This window comes from Vulpes lagopus, chromosome 8, assembly GCF_018345385.1.
Source record: "Vulpes lagopus strain Blue_001 chromosome 8, ASM1834538v1, whole genome shotgun sequence".
Classification (NCBI taxonomy): domain Eukaryota; kingdom Metazoa; phylum Chordata; class Mammalia; order Carnivora; family Canidae; genus Vulpes; species Vulpes lagopus.
This window is the reverse complement of record NC_054831.1, coordinates 14743979-14761503: the sequence shown is the minus strand read 5'-3', so window position 1 is coordinate 14761503 and position 17525 is coordinate 14743979.

The window sequence follows — 17525 nt, the reverse complement described above, 5'->3', positions numbered from 1 at the left end:
TAAGCAGAGAAGATTTTACTTTTATCTTGCACATCACTGACTCTCAATTATATGAATGGGCCCCTATGACCATGACAGGACAGAGGCTTCTGGGTTTCATCACTCTGGGATGAAGGTAGCAGCCAAACTAAACAGAATCAGAACAGAATTGCTAAAAGAGAAAGCCCTATATGATTCCAACTCCATGATAATTTAAGAAAGGCTCTAAAATTATGGAGACTGTAAAAGGATCAGTAGTTTCCAGGAGTTAGGGGTAGGGAGGGATGAATAGGTGAAGCACAGAGGTTTTTAGGGTAGGGAAACTGTTCTATATAATGCTGTGATGGTGGATACATATCATTATACATTTGTATTGTAGAATGCACAATTCAAAAAATGAACCTTAATGTAGACTATGGACCTTAATTATTAATAATGTATCAATATTGGCTCATTAATTGTAGCAAATGCATTCCAGTTATGCAAGATGTTAATAATAAGGGATATTTGGGGTTGGGGCAAGGGGATAAATGGAAACTCTCTGTACTTTCTGCTCAATTTTTCTGCACCTAAAATTGCTCTAAAAAGTAAATTATATTAATTTAAAGGTGAGAGAGAGAGAAGTTGCATGACTCTTGGGCTCAGGACCACAAGATTTCTTGAATGTACTCATAATGTTCACCTTTAGGGAACGTGGTCCTCCATGAGCACAGGCTATCAGGGGCATAACCAGACCCTCTTGTCACCATGATGGCCGAGATCCAGATGGCTCACACATGGCTTTCGGTAGGTGATCTCCCAACCCACTGACCACTTTCTCCATTTTCTCTTTCCACTTGTGCCTCTTCACACCTTACATGCTTCATTCCCCTGCTAGAGTGTGAGCTCTATGAAAGCAAAGTAGACTTGGTCTATTCTATTAATTGCTGTATCATTAATGTCTGGAACTCTGCCTGGAACAGAGTAGATACTCATTAAATAACTGTAGAATTAATGACTATAACCATATGTCCACTCCATCACCAAATATCTCTCAAGTTGCTCTGATACAGTATCCCAGGAACGGTAGAGAAAATGCATATTAGAAAACACAGTCTCTATATTTAAGAGACTTAGAATCTATTGGAAAGAGATCATCTGATTCTAAATTACAATTCTAGGCAATACATGGCAATCCTTCCAGGTCTCACAGTCTACTACTCTCTGCCTGATATCTTGATACACCTCTGATTGCATAAAGTGTCTGCCAATGTCTGGCAAGTGGAGGTCCCCACAAATGTTTAGCAATTCCCCACTCTAAAATTGCCTACCAACAAATTGATTATTAAACCCTATTTTCATGATAGAATCCTGCCATATTGGCTCCACCCTCGATAAATAACAGTAAGAACAACATATTTTTAATTGCACAGAATTTTACAGTTTCCAAGTTTAAGGTACTTTCATATATATAATATGTAATACAATTTCATATATATAAAAATTATGTATATTTACTATATGTATCTCTATATGTTACATATACTATGCATATATTACATGTCATTATATGACATGAATTCCCAGCCCTGGATATTAGGCTGATAGGGAATTGCTTATTTGGGATCTAGAGTCATTTCAAGAGGAGAAGAAGCACTAAGAGTGTCAAGGACTGTGCTGAGTGCTTCATGCAACTCTCCCACATGTCCCTCACAATGCAACACTAGAAAGGTGTCCAAGCTACTGAAAGGGAACTAAAGCCCTGAGGAAATAAGACACATTGAGCTACTAAGCAGCAAGCCTGGGATTAAAATTCAGGTTACTCTGATTTCAAAGATCAGACTCTTTTTCAGAGACTGATCTATTGGCTCTAATCTAAATGATCTAATGTCTCTAAAAATCTAGAGGTTCCAGGACTTCTTCTAAGGAAGGAGGATTAGAATTTGAATTGTATACCAAAGACCAATTGTTTCATGCTTCTACTTCCTTTAAGTAATGAGATGTCCCTGATAGCCTCCAAGACTGCCCCCCTAAGTGCTTAATGCACAGTAAGCATTTTAAACGTATTTTCTCATCTTATTTTCATAACAATTATATGATCTTGATAGTATTAGTATCTCCATTTTACAGATGAATTAACTAAGACTTAGAAAACCTAAGTAACTTGCCTAATTTCATACGATTTAGGAGACGCTGAGCTGACACTCAACCCAGATTCCTTAACTTCAATCAACAACTAAATGAAAGAGCCTCTATGGGGAATGGTTTTTCTCAAGGTCTCAGTTTATACTAGTCAATATTTATTACTATTACTATTACTTTTACTATTACTATTACTATTACTATTACTATTACTATTACTATGAGTAAGCTCAGGTTGCCATAACAAAACACATAGACAAAATATTTCCTCCAAGTTCTGTAGGCTAGAGAGGTCTGATACCAGAATTCCAGTATGGTTGAGTTCCATCTGTGCTACAGACTGACTATTTGTCTTTCTCCAAAATTCACATGTTGAATCCCTAATGCCTAATGTGATATGTGGCGATGAGGCCTTTGGGAGGTAAATAGGTCAGAGGGGTAAAGGCCTCATGATGGGATTAGTTCCTTTATAAGAAAAGATACAAGAGAGTTTGCTTCCTTTTTCTCTGCTCTCTGCCAAATAAGGATTCAAGATGGCCATTTATGAGTCAGGAACCGGGTCCTCACCAGACACCAGTCAGCACCCTGATCTCAGACTTCCAGCATTCAAACTATGATAAATAAATTTCTGTTGTTTAAGACACTAGGTGTATGTAATTTTTGTTATAGTAGCCCAAAGGGATCTCACCTTCATGACCTCACTGAAACTTAATCACCTTCCAAAGGCCCCACCTCCAAATACCTTGAAATTTAGGGCTTCAACCTATGAATTTTGAGGGGACACAGTTCAGTCCATAGCACCTACCATTGGCTTAATCTCAGTATCCTTTGCTGCAAAACGAGGTCATTCTCTTTCCAGCCCATTTTTTAGTGGAGCCAAGAACAGCCACTTAAGTTAGGCTCAGTGTTGCACTGAGCCAAGCCTGGAGCCTGACTCATTAGGCATTTGCAGTCTTAAAAGAATCAACTCAGATTATTAACAGGAGGAGACTATTGCCTTTTATTTTTTTCCCCTCCTTTATTCTAAAAGGGAAGAGTAACAAGTTGGCTTCTGTTGTCAGAATAATAACAAGGGCATTTTCTGGCAGTCATTTCATAAGGAAATTTGTCTTGTAATTGGAGCTTCAGAGGCTCACTCAGCATTGATGGCATCCATGGTATAAATTAGCCTCCTCTCTACATTTACAAATGTTATTGCAATTATTGCAGCTAAAATGCATATAGCCTGGCCAAATTCTCCATTTAAAATCTAGCCATAGCCAGCAGGGTATCCCTAACCCCAGGGACAGAGCAGGCCTCAGTGCCCTACTGACTCACAGTAAAACAGTGCTGTGAGAGAACTAGCCCATCCAACACAGTGTTAATACAAGCCTGGTGGCAGGCTTCTCTATGAACCTGCAAAAGCCCTTTCCCTGCCCCAGCCAGTGGCTTCTGGACTGACTTCTGGCTCCTCCAGACTTCCCTCAGTGCAGAACATACGCCTGCCCATCTTTTGCCTTCCCTCCACAACAGACCACAAAGGACCTACAATGCAGCAACTTGCAATCTCTCCAGTCTCAGTTTTTTGGCTCCCTCAAGGCCCCTCCCAGAGCTGCCAGTTCCTTCCTTTCTTCTCAGGGCCAGTGATCCCAAGGGAAGCCAAGGTCCTATAGCATCAGGAGCAGGTCTGTCCTGCCAACTGAGGACTCTGGCTCAGATGCTCCTGGACCACAGCAATGGTCTGGCAAAGAATCCAGTGCTGGCAACGTGCAACAAGAAACTCTCTTGAAGGAATGGCTAAAATTAGTAACTCAAGAAACAACAGATGTTGATGAGGATGTGGAGAAAGGGGAACCTTCTTACTTTGTTGATAGGAATGCAAACTGGCACAGCCACTCTGGAAAACAGTGTGGAAGTTCCTCAAAAAGTTAAAAATAGAGCTACCCTATGACCCAGCAATTATACTACTAGGTATTTACTGCAAAGATACAAATATAGTGATCCAAACAGGCACCTGCACCCCAATGTTTATAGCAGCAATGTCCACAATAGCCAAAATATGGGAAGAGCCCAGATGTCCATCGACAAATAAATGGATAAAGAAGATGTGGCATATATACACAATGGGATATTACTCAGCCATTAAAAAAATGAAATCTTGCCATTTGCAATGATGTGGATAGAACTAAAGGGTATTATGCTAAGTGAAATAAGCCAGAGAAAGATAAATACCATATGACTTCATTCATGTGGAATTTAAGAAACAAAACAGATGAACACAGGGGAAGGGAAAGAAAAATAAAATAAGATAAAAACAGAGAGGGAGGCAAATGATAAGAGACTCTTAACTCTAGGAAACAAAGTGAGACTTGCTGGAGGGGAGGTGGATCAGGGGATGGGACGATTGGGTGAAGGGCTTTAAAGGTGGCACTTGATATGATAAGCACTGGGTGTTATATGCAACTTATGAATCACTAAATTCTATCCCTGACACTCTATATATTAACTAAATTTAAATGTAAATCATTTATTTATTTATTTTAAAGATTTATTTATTTATTCATGAGAGACACAGAGAGAGAGGGGCAGAGACATAGGCATAGGGAGAAGTAGGCTCTTCATAGGAGCCCGATGCAGGACTCCATCCTGGATCCTGGGATTACAACCTGAGCCAAAGGCAAGTGCTAAGCACCCAAGAGTCCCTAAATAATTTTTTTTTAAAGAAATTCTTTTAAAAGAAAGACATGTGACCAAGAAACCCTTTTGGAATCCTAGGAGCAGAGTCTGCTGGCCCTCAGGCAAGCAAGCAGGCAGGCAGTCAGGGAATTCTCATCCTAGAATGGTAGTACTCGAAAGAAACCAAAAGATTAGCTTGTCTAACCTTTGCCTTACACAGAGAAGAAATCTCAGGAAAGAACAGGAAGTGACAGGTTATACAGTCAAACAGAGTAATACCCAGCTGTACTAAGCCCGTGGCCTGGCTATTTCCCCTACAATCTACAGAGCCACAGAGACCAGGCCAGGGAGTGAGAGGCCACGCCTGAACGCATAGGGACACGGAACATCCTGAGCTAAGCTATACGGGAACTCAGGTTTCCTGCCTCCAGCTCCATGTACTTCCTTAAACATCTCTTTCTAGAGTTGTTTTCTCTCTCTCTCTCTCTCTCTCTCTCTCTCTTCCTTCCTATATCCTCCTCGCTTTCAAATGAAAAGCTGAAATCAGGGTTGGAGAATTGGCTTCCCTGGACTTTCCTAAGAAGATAAAATTGCTTTCAGATTTGGCTCTCTTTAGTAGAACTAACTTGCCTTTAGCATAAGGCTTGGGAGGGGCGAGAAAAAAAGCAGAAAGGTAGGTCTTTCCAAAACTCATTACCCACCCTCTTTCTCTCTGTCTCTGTCTCTGTCTCTGTCTCTATCTCTCTCTGTCTCACTCTGTTTCCAAATGGGCCTGATTTGGGCTTCATATCACCCTCTAATCCATTTCAAACAGCTTAAACCCCACTCTGGCAGCAATGAAGCTCTTACTAATAAATGCAACCCTGGCTCCATCGTTCATCTCTGAAGGGAAGGAGGCCTTTCCTGTTCTAAATTCCAGGCTATTGTGCTGTCTGTGTTTTGTTATATAAAGTCTTGGGCTTGTTAACAGCTTCGGTATCCTATGCAGTTAAAGCCGGGACAATGGAATGAAGATGGGCAAGGATAGGCTCTGGACTGATGAAAATTGAAACTGAGAAGATATTAGACTGTAAGAGTCAGGAAAAATATAAGAAAAAAGAATCTCCCACATAAATTGGGGCAGTGCTGCTCTGCCAGGAATGTAAATTTTAGTGCTGGCTAATGCTATGGCCCCACAGCCTTCTTTCTCAAAAGAGCCACATAGTAATCATAGCTAACACTACTGAGCACTTACTGTGTGGCAAGAACTGCTGAGAGCTTTACATGCAGTATCTCCTTCAGTTATTATAGCAACCCTATCCTGGAGGGGCTGTTATAACACCCATTTCACAGATGAGTTAACTGAGGCTTTGGGATTTTAAGAAACTAGTTTGGTTCACAGAGCCAATAAGTGGTAGGTCTCAGCTTTGAGAATCCAGTTATCCTGACAAAATGGGCTAACCCCTTGATTCTTTGTTTGATTTCTCTATGTAAATTTTCTGCTCCAGTGCCCGGAGAAAAGGCTAAGGAAGATGCTCTGGACCTAGGATGGGTAGAACAAGGCAGCAAGAAGAAGCGAATAAAAAGAACGCACTAATTTTGTCATTCCATTTCAAGCTGTGGGCTCTAGTACTAACACTGTCCTCTCTGCAAACCAGTTTCCATATATGTAAATGAAAGAGGCTGGTTGGAGGGTCTCCCTTCCACCCTCAGTCATTTCCATTTCTGGTCAAGGAGGGAGTAATATAAAAATAATATTTAGGCAAGAGCGTGAAGCTGGCGATATCTTCATTGCTACCCCAGGCCACTTCATTCAGCTGCATAAAGTGAGTAAGAACTCTACACGAAAAGGACTAAAGCAGAACATAAAGAGTTTCTCCTACTTCACATATTTAAGAATATTAAAGTGTAGAAAGCTTTCAGTAACAAGGTTTCTTTTTTTTTTTTTCATACTCATTGTTGATTAATTCCATGTTTTCCCAGGAACAGTAGTACAATATCGCTCAAAATGCAGATGGGAGGACACAGCAGGGAAAGCATGAATGAGGAGCTCATGTCTCAGGGGTCTGATGACTCAAGCTTTGTTCTCATGGTTACTCTGATGTCAGAGAAGCCCTGGTGGGTGTGAATAGCCTGGAAAACAAAATATCTGCCCAGGACCTCTTAACCTTCTGGATACATAATTTTACTAATCTTACAGGATCGACACCTAGCTGGTTTACGTAGACTAGGGAAAGCTAGACAGAACAGCTGTTGTGTTGGCAACATGGAGACTTCGTAACGATATCACATACTGGATGATGGAACTCTCCAGTAGACAGGTCACAAAGGAACTTCTACTGTTCAGTGCCTCCAAGGAGCCCTTGGAAGATGGAAAGTTTGATGACTTGATTTCCAAGCTCATGAGCTGAATGTTTGAAATTAGATTTAGGGAGGTAAATGGAAATCTGTGGTCTCTAAATGGAAGGTCTGCATTTTAGGGCAGTATTTCCCACCTGAGATGATTGGAATTATGAACATTTGTCTCAATTGTCATAGAATCACTGGTCTGCTGATTTTGCCAACAGAGTAGACAAGCCTTTTTTGTCATGTATGATGGAGGCACCATAATCTCCCAGCCTGGGAGGTGAAGAGTCTCAAAGTGGTGAAGCACGGATACAATGTAAGGAAAGACTGACTGAAGCAGCAGAGAGCTGAGGAATTCCAGGGTAAAGAGGGAAATGGAGTGAACACACTGCATGTATCACAGCATAATTATAAATTCATTGAGATTCATTCATTTCTTCATTCATTCATTCATTGATTCTCTGACTCATCATTACTATTTTGTATCAGTCACTCTGAAAGGGTCTTGAGGCCACAGCAGAGAATTTTATAGGTGCCATCAACCCCTGCCATCATAAAGCTCAGAGTCTGGACAAGGGTACAGACAAAGAGGGAAACAGCAGGCAGACAATTAAGTCTGTTGTGATGTTACTGGAAGGAGAAAAGGAGGGTCTAGTGGTGCTACCTACACCTGAAAGAGAGGTTACCAGGAAGACACAATCCCACTCTGCCACCACACCCTCCTCACCACCCCCTCAATTTGTTTCTCCAGTATCTCTTGACCACACCTTCTATTCTTTGGCCTCCCACTTACTCCTCCTCAGTGCTCCCTGCCTCCTTTCTATTCCTCAAACATGTCAGGCACTCTTAGAGCCTTTGCACTTATTATTTCTCTGCCTGGAACACTCTTCCTAGATAAGCTGAGTGGTTTGCCCCTCATCTTTTCCAGACCTTGTCATAAATATCCTCTCGTGAGGTCTCCCTGGTCAATCTACTTAAATTGCCAAGTGCCCACTCCCTATCTCCTTTCTTGTTTTATTTTCCTCACTGGTACTTTTCACCATCTGCCATGTGTATATATTGACCTACCTCTCTTGTTGGCCGTTTACCTCTCTTAAGCACAAAATTTTATGAGAGTAGGGATTTTGTCTATTTTATTTACTGCTAAGAACTGTGTTTGGTAGATACTCAATAACTATTTGAATGCTGAATAAATGCTGATTTAAGGAAAACTAAAGAATAAGTAGGTGTTATCCTTGCAAAGGGACTGAGGGATGAGAAGGTAGAAGTAAAGGAGTGTAGTGGGGGAAGAGTTCAGGAAAATGGAATCACAGGGGCCAAGGTCTAGAGGCAGAGAAAGTGTGGCACATGTGAGAATGTGCTCTGCTCTCTCCTGTTCTGCTCAAACTGGTTGAAAGGCAGAGTTGGTCAGAGTAGAAAAGTTTGAGGCAAAAAATGAGGCATAAATTTGAACTGAGGCCAGATTGATACCTTCTTACAGAGCATGGACTTAATCCTCTGGTAAATGGGCAAATATTGAGGCTATATTATTTTATTATATATTTACACATATTTTATTTTATTAAAATATTTTAAATATAAGCATAAAACTATCAGATTTATGTTGTGGAAAGATCACTTTGGATATACATGACAAGTGAAATAGAGTAGGCCATCAAGGGCAGGAAGGCCAGTTAGGAGGCCATTGCAGAGGTTCTAGTAAGACATGATGGCAGCATAGCTGCTAGGGTGATGTCAGAAATGTAGTGACATGAATCTGGGTTCAAGAGATATTCAGGACACAGAATTGATAAGCTTAATAACATATTGGTTATGAGGGACGAGACATGGGGAGGAGCCTTCATTCTATCATGGACCTTGGGTTAAATAGCAATGGTATTCATTGAGCCAAATCAGAAGAAGAAACACAGACACCTGACAGAGTCAGTGTTGAAGTCCCAGTGTGGCATTCGGTGGAGATATCTGGTAGAAGTTTGGTCACAGTGGCAAGCAGTTCTAGGAGAGAGTTATAGGCTGGAAACAAATATTTGAAAATTGGTACATACATAGGGAATGAAGTCCTGAGAGTAAGTGAGACCATCAGAGGGCAAAGAACTAACCCTGGACTACACCTTAGGGTTGGGTCTGAGGGATGTTTCCCCACACAACCACCAGAGAAAGTCACTAGTCAGGATTCACAGGGTTCTCAGAGACTAAAATATTTTCTTATGGTAGCGAAGTCCGACACTGTTGCGTAAGAAGCCAGAGTTGAATAGAAGAATTAAGGCAGGTAAAAAGTATTGACTTTGACCTTGGAGAGACACAGTCCTGACTTCAAATCTGTATCCTACTGACTATGCCCTTAACAGCTCCAGGTTCCCTATGGAAAAATAGGGATCATGGTGCTTTCTTCATAAAGATAACATTGGACTTGAATGAGAAAATGGAAATATACATGAAGGTGTAGTGTCTGAGCCTACGCAAGTTTACTCAGCAATTCATTTAGTAAGTATTTGCTGCAGACAAATGAAGAGTCAGGGACCAAGGAGGCCATGATCCAAGCAGACACAGGCCATCCTCCAGGCACTCACAGTCTAGAGAAATTCAATAAGAGCTTTTTTCTTCCTTAGAATTTAAGGAAGGTACTGAATAGTTCTTGGCCAGGTTGATGGCCCCAGACAACAGAGTGATATGGGAAACGATCTGCCTTCACTTTCTGGTTGTTCTAGGGGTGCTGTGCTAGACTCCATCAGTCACTCTTCCAGGCCTCCCACCATGCAGCAAAGCTTGCATTTTCCTGACCACCTCCTGTCCCAGGAGCCAAATTCTCTAACTTCTTGGCCTGACCCTATTTCTTTTTTTCAAAGCTTTACTGACTGATGGAATGAATCTACTTATTATAATCTGGCTTTGTGAGGACAGGGTTTTTTTGGTTGTTTTTTTTTGTTTAATTGATAAAATAGGTGTTTATTCTGAAGGCATAATGCCTGGAAGAAACCCAATGAAACCAGATTAGGAGTGGGTGAAAACTGTTGCCCCTCAGCACTTCTCTGCATCCCAGTCTTTCAGGGAAGTCTGGGGCAGAGCTCATGAGTGAGTTCTGTGAAGCCGGAGGATTTTGTTTTGTTCTGTTTTTATGTATCGACTGCGGTTTACCTAGTACCTTGTTTTGGGCATAGGGTAGGCACCCAAGGAATTCTTGAATCACTGAATGTCTTATCCATATCAAGGAATTGAATAGCTGAAAGCTTAGATGGTTTGCATAGCAACCAAGGAGTGAGAGACCTGAGTAATCAGTCCTGGGATCAAGAAGTCAGTTAAAGGATGTGCTCTGTGTGCTCTGAAAGGGGACCCTCCAACTCCTGACAAACATAGCTGCTTTCTACCTGTGAACAATGCGTATATGTGCACCCAGGCTGAGACAAATGCAGTGAAGGCAAAGAAGCACTAGTGGGAGTTTGAAGGTTAGAGAGTGTCATGACTGCCTGTGATTTCCTCTCCCTACTTCTGGCTTCACTTAAACAAAGGCCATGACTTGGATAACAGTCTTTGAGCCCCCAGGGTGCGCTCTCTGACTTCTGTTTACTTCTTAGGAGACTATACCATCACTCTCTCAGACATTTAAGATCTTACTTTAGGAAGGACAAGGAGTTGGAAAGCAAGAGCAAGGCTGATCTTCTGGCACACTGGATAGACATTCAGCTCTGCCACTGACCAGTTGTGTGACCTAGAGCAGCCCACAACTGCCCTGGGCCTCAGTTTCACAAGTTTTCAAAGGCAAAGGATTGCTTTGAGAATTAACTAACATTGCATGTTTGACAGTGAATATGAAGTCGATGGCTGGAATAACACAGGGCTTCATCAAGATGTGTACCTCTTGTCCACATACCAGATCCAATGGAAGATGTCCTGTGGTACAAATAATCTGTAGCTGTTAATTTTTGCAAAATTACCTCATTGGTATTTGCCTCTTTCAATGTTATAAAGCCAACAGAATTTAGGATTCAAGACAGCCATATTTTTATCTGACATAAAATAAGTACTCAATGAATATGTTAAAAGATTAAATGAATGCATAAATGAATGCATGGCCTCATAGTACTTTCCTGATTTTATCTCTTAATGCTCCTTCACCCAGACTTTTAGACCCAGAAACACTGTCTACTTACTTCTCCATGTTCATATCTATTTCAAGGCTACCTCCATGATTGTATTTCCCATGAACCAAACAATAAATATCTAATACGCTCCTATATTATGTTCAGCACTTTTGTCCACAGGGGGTTCACAGGGAATAAAAAGAATAACGTGGTCCTATCCCAAGGAACTTATAATTTGGTTGGTGTGAAAACTGCCAAGTGAACAAGGCAAACAATATGTGGAGGAGGAGAACTAAGGTGAATGGGGGTTTCTTGAAGGTTGTGGTATTTGAGCGGAGTCTGGAATGACATATGGCCTGAGGCTCCCCAAGCAAATGTTACCTTAAAATGAGACTTTCTTTCTTTGGTCACCTAATTGTCCCTAAAATAGTTGAAGCCTGTCAGCTTTAAATATAAAGCTAAGTGGTGCAATTTAGTGATAATACACAGTTTGAATTTAGGAATTATGGCAGAGTCTACTCACTGCCTGCCCAATATCTATTTTTGCTTTTTTCTTTAGTGGTAGAAGCACAGTTCTGTTTGATGGTGGCAATGGGCCTGAGTAAAGGTAGTCAATTTTCCACACTTCCTCCCCAGCAAGGGTATCTATGTGATATAGTTCTGGACAAAAAGATAAATCAGAAGTTACTGGTTGGAGCTTTTAAGTAGAGGTAATATTCAAAGTAAGAAACAACCAATTAAAAAAAACATACTTAATGTAACCTGCTGGTATATATAGCTCTATTTCCAGGAAAGTTCTGTAAAAGGAACGGTCTCAATGGCATGTGCTTTGCCACTTTACTCTTTCCTTCTTCCTGCCTGGAACATGATCCAATGCCTGAAGGTATAGTAGCCATTTTGCAATGACAAAGACAAAAGCTAAAGATGCTAATAACTGATAGTATAGGCAGAGAAGAAGTTTGGTCCTTAAATGATCTTTTTGACCTTCAGCTGCACTTGAAGATTGCCTCTTTCCAGAGCACATGTTGAATTTAATAAAGTAATCCCTTACCTATTTAAGCCACCCTTAGTCATATTTTCTGCTATTTTCACCTGAATGGAATTCTAACTGATACTAGCATCAGACCATGTTTAAATGTAAGAATGTGATGACTTTTAATCGGAATATTGTAAAAGGAGTTGTGACTTACTTGGGCTTGGATGCTCAGCTCCCCAGTGTCTGGCTTGTCTTAGTAAAAATAGTCTCAACACCCAGATGACCACAAAACAGCAGATACATAGTCTAGGGCCTAGCATATACATAGTCTAGGTGGTTACTGATGCATTTTTTAAGTGCCACTGACAAGTGTGCAATCCTGTCCCAACAAGACAAGGAAAGATGTTATTTCATTGATGAGCCACAGACTATCAGAGTAAAATATCCCCTCTCTACTTTCAGGATATGCCAAACCCAGCCTTTAATAGTGAGAAATTATAACTTTTAACTCTCTTCTTTGGTTAGAGACCTGTTTTTGTTTTTGTTTTTGTTTTTTTTCTTCCCTGGATCTTTTTTTTTAAAATATTTTATTTATTTATTCATGAGAAACAGAAAGAGAGAGAGAGAGAGAGAGAGAGGGAGAGAGAGAGAGAGAGGCAGAGACACAGGCAGAGGGAGAAGCAGGCTCCATGCAGGGAGCCTGACATGGGACTTGATCCTAGGTCCCCAGGATCATGCCCTGGGCCGGAGGCGGCACTGAACCGCTAAGCCACCCAGGCTGCCCTCTTCACTGGATCTTAAAAGGCCAGCAAGCAGTTTGTTTGGACTATATTGTGTTCTGTCCATTCTCTGTGAGCCTATGTCTCTGTGCAAAGACCTATTTAGTTGAGGATAAACCAACCTAGAGAGTTAGCTCTGGAACTGGAAATCATTCTCAGTTCAATTCTTACTCAGGGACAAAGTTCAGGGAGCTGAGAAAAGGACAAAGGTACTTGATAGTCAATAATTAAAAGCATAGTAGCATGGAAAGATTTAGATTTCTGCATGGGACCTTAAGTAGAACAGATATCTAGGGTGGAGTGGACACTATGGGGGAACTGAGGAAACAGCTGGAAAGATAAGGTAGGTTCACCGTTGGATGCTGGGCTAAAAAGACTGGGTCTTATCACATAGGAATAAGAAAAAGACAAGGTAAAATAATAGAATTCTTCTCAGGTTTCAAAATGCTTTCACATATTTAGGGTCATATGATCCCCACAACAATCACTGACATATGTGTGTACTGATATGTGTAATACTGATTTATCTTTGAGGGAAAAGACCTAAAGAAGTTAAATGTTGTCCAATGACCCACAAATAGAAATAGTAGATTGAGACTCTAAATTGGATTGAGTTTTTAGCATCTTAATCTAGTGCTCTTTTCACTCTACCCCACTGAAAATGGGAAAGACATGGTTTGTGTAACCATGCATTTATGCAGACAGTAAGGGGTAAGTGTGGAGGCAGAGTGACCAGCAAGGATGCTTTTGTAATAGTTCAGTGTTAGGTAAAAGGAGTTGAATTAAACTTGTGTCAAGAATGTGATAAAAAAAAAAGAATGTGATGAAAGAAGAAGAGAGGATTCAAGAGGGCAGTGTAGGAAGATCACACACACACACCTTCTCCCAAAGACCTAGCACAACTACAACCACATATGGAATAATTCCCTCTGAAACTAGATGAACAGAGCCTCCACAGCAAGCACCAGGATGGATAGAAGAGGCAGAGATATTGTCCATTAAGGGGAAAAAACACACCCAGGCACAGCATTCCATAGTCATAAGGGAGCTCAGTAGTACACAACTGTCCTCTGAGGAGAAAGAGATTCAGGCTCTACACCAAGCACCAATCCATAGATCCTGGATAGGCAAGGAAAGCCCCCAAAACACTTGGCTCTGAAAAATAACAAGGAGTACATTCAAGAAAACTACAGAACTATAAGGAAAGGGAAATCTTTTTTTAAAGTCTTGTACACAGACTTATTCCACCTGGCACAAAAATACCAGATCAAAAAGTATATAGACCATAGGTGAAAAAGACTCACTACTCTTTTAGCACCTGCCTGAAAAGAAAGACATAGCTGGGATATCCCCCTGGGGACTGAGACACTGGTATTAACCATTTTTGCTATCTTGTTCTTCTCTGATGATTCCAATACTGATGGATTCCACTTGGAAATCCTCCCTCTAATCTGTCCCCACACCATGCACCTTGGCTGGGCCTTGCAGCTGACAAGAGGATCACCCCAACCAGGAGTACACTCACAGTAGTTGCTGCCAGGCCTCACAGACCTGGCTCCACTAACACACACACCCACAGCAATCACAGCTAGCTGGATTGGGACCCACCCCACCCCTACTTACCAGCATGCCTGGGGCAGTCACATCTAGGCCTTCCAGCCAGCCAGGCTAGGGGCCTCCCCACCCACCAGTGCACCTGCAGCAGTAGCAGCCCCATGAGGGTGCATGCTTCCCACAAAGGGGATATCCCTAGAATACCTGGCTCTGATGTCCAGAAAAAAAATTATCTTTTGCAGACCTACAGGACATCTTTAACATAGGCCACTTTTTCAAGACTGGGAGACATTGCTGAACTACATTATACATAGAACCAGACTCAAGCAAATCAAGGAGACAGAAGAATATTTTCCAAATGGAAGAACATGAACAAGCCCTCAGAAAAAGAATAAACACCAAGGAGATAGGCAATCTAGCCAATAGAGAGTTCAAAACAATGGTTATAAAGATGTTTACTGAACACAAGAGGAGAATGGGTGAACACAGTGAGAATTTAAACAAAGAGAAATTATAAGAAAGTACCAGTTAGAACTGAAGAATACAATAACAGAAATGAAAAATACACTACAGGCAATAAAAGAAGATTTGTAACACAAAATGTCAGGTCAGTGATATCTAAACCAGCTTTGCAGGAAATATTAAAGCGACTTCTTTAAGTGGAAAAGTAAAGGCTGTAATTATAAGTAAGAATAAAGAAGAAAATATATGAGAGAAAAAATATCACTGGTACCAAGGCAAACATATAGTAAAGGTAGTTGATCAAACATTTATAAAGCTAGTATTAAGGTTAAAAGATAAAAGTAATAAAATCAATGATAACTGTATTTGTAATAAGTTAAGGGATATTCAGAATAAAAGTATGTAAAATATGACATAAAAAAACAAAACATGAAGAGAGGAAGTAATATAGTGCCTTTAGAATGCATTTGAGCTTAAAATAGACTGCTGTATACATAGATTGCTATATATAAAACACATGGTAACCACAAACCAAAAAAAAAAACCTAGATACACAGAGAGAGGGGATTTTAAACAAAACACTAAGAAAGTCCACAAATAATAAGCAAAGATAAGAAAGAAGAAAGGAACAGAGAAGGACTACAAAAACAACCAGAAAACAATGAACAAAATGGCAATAAATATGCACCAATCAATAATTACTTTAAATGTAAATGGTCTAAATGCTCGATCAAAAGACATGGCATGGCTGAATACATTAAAAAAAATAATAAGCAAGGTCTATCTATCTGCTGCCTACAAAAGACTCAATTCAGAGCTAAAGACACACACAGAGACTGAAAATGAACTGATAAAAAAAGATATCCCAAGAAAACAGAAATGAAAAGAAAACTGAGGTAGTAATACTTATATCAGATAAAATAACTTTAAAATAGTGGTTGTATTAAGAGAAAAAGAAGGGCATTACATAATGATTAAGGGATCAATCAAACAAGATAAAATTTGTAAATATTTATGCATCTATATACAACAATTAGCAGATAGAAGGGGAGAAAATGACAGCAATACAATAATAGTAGGGCACTTTAACATCCTGCTTACATCAATGGACAGATTAGTCAGAATGAAAATTAATAAAGAAACATTGACCTTAAATGATATATTAGATCATATGGACTTAACAGAAATAGACACAACATTCCGCCCAAAAACAGTAGAATGCACATTCTTCTCAAGTGCATATGAAACATTATTTAGGATAAACCACATGTTAGGCCACAAAACAAGTCTTAATAAATTTCAGAAAACTAAAATCAGATCAAACATCTTCCCTTACCATTAGAATATGAAACCAGATACCAATTACAAGAAGCAATTTGAAAAAACACAAACATGTGGATACTAAACAACATGTTACTAAAACAAATGGGCCAACCAAGAAATAAGAAGGAAATCAAAAACAGTACCTTGAGGCAAATGAAAATGAGCTCACAATGTTCCATAATCTATAGGATGCAGCAAAAGCAGCTCTAAGAAGGAAGTTTATAATGATACAAGCCAACGTCAAGTAATAAGAAAAATATCAAATAACTGATCTAATCTTACACTACAGGAACTAGAAAAAGAAAAATAAAAAAAAGCCCAAAGTTAGTAAAAAGAAGGAAATAATAAAGATTAGAGTAGAAATAAACAAAACTAAGAAAAGATCAATGAAACTAAGAACTTATTTTTGAAAAGATAAACAAAATGATAAGCTTCTAGTCAGATTCATCAAGAAAAAGAGAATTCTCAAATTAATAAAATCAGGGAAAAAATTACAACTAGTTCGACAGAAATACAAAGGAACATAAGGGATTACCATGAAAAAGCATATGTCAACAAGTTGGACAACCTAGAAGAAACAGGTAAATTTACAGAAACTTAAAATGATTCAGGACTAAATCAGGAAGAAATAGAAAATCTGAACAGACTTATTACAAATAACAAAACTGATGCAGTAATCAAACATTTCTCAAAAAAATGTCCAGAATTAGATGGCTTCACAGGTTAATTCAACCAAACATTTAAAGATGTTTAAACATCTTCGTTGAACATTTTTACCTATCCTTCAAAAACAATTTCAATAAGTGAAAGAGGAATGAATACTTCCGAAATCATTCTGTGATGGCAGTATTATTCTGATACAAAAACCAAAGACACTACAAAAAAGAAAAAAAAGAAGAAAAAGAAAATTATAGGTCAATATCTCTGATGAATATAGTGTAAAAACTCAACAAAATATTAGCAAACTGAATACAACAATACATTAAAAGGATCATACACCATGATCAAGTGGGATTTATTCCAAGGATTCAAGGATGGTTCAATATCCACAAATCAATCAATGTGACATACCACATTAACAAAATGAAGGAGAAAAATTACACAATAATCATAATAAATGCAGAAGAAGCATTTGATGAAATTCAACAATCACTTGTGATAAAAATTCAGCAGAGTGTGCATTCAAAGAATGTGTCTCAACATAATAAAGGTCATATATGACAAACTCACAGCTCACATCATAGTTAATGATAAAAATCTGAAAGCTTTTTC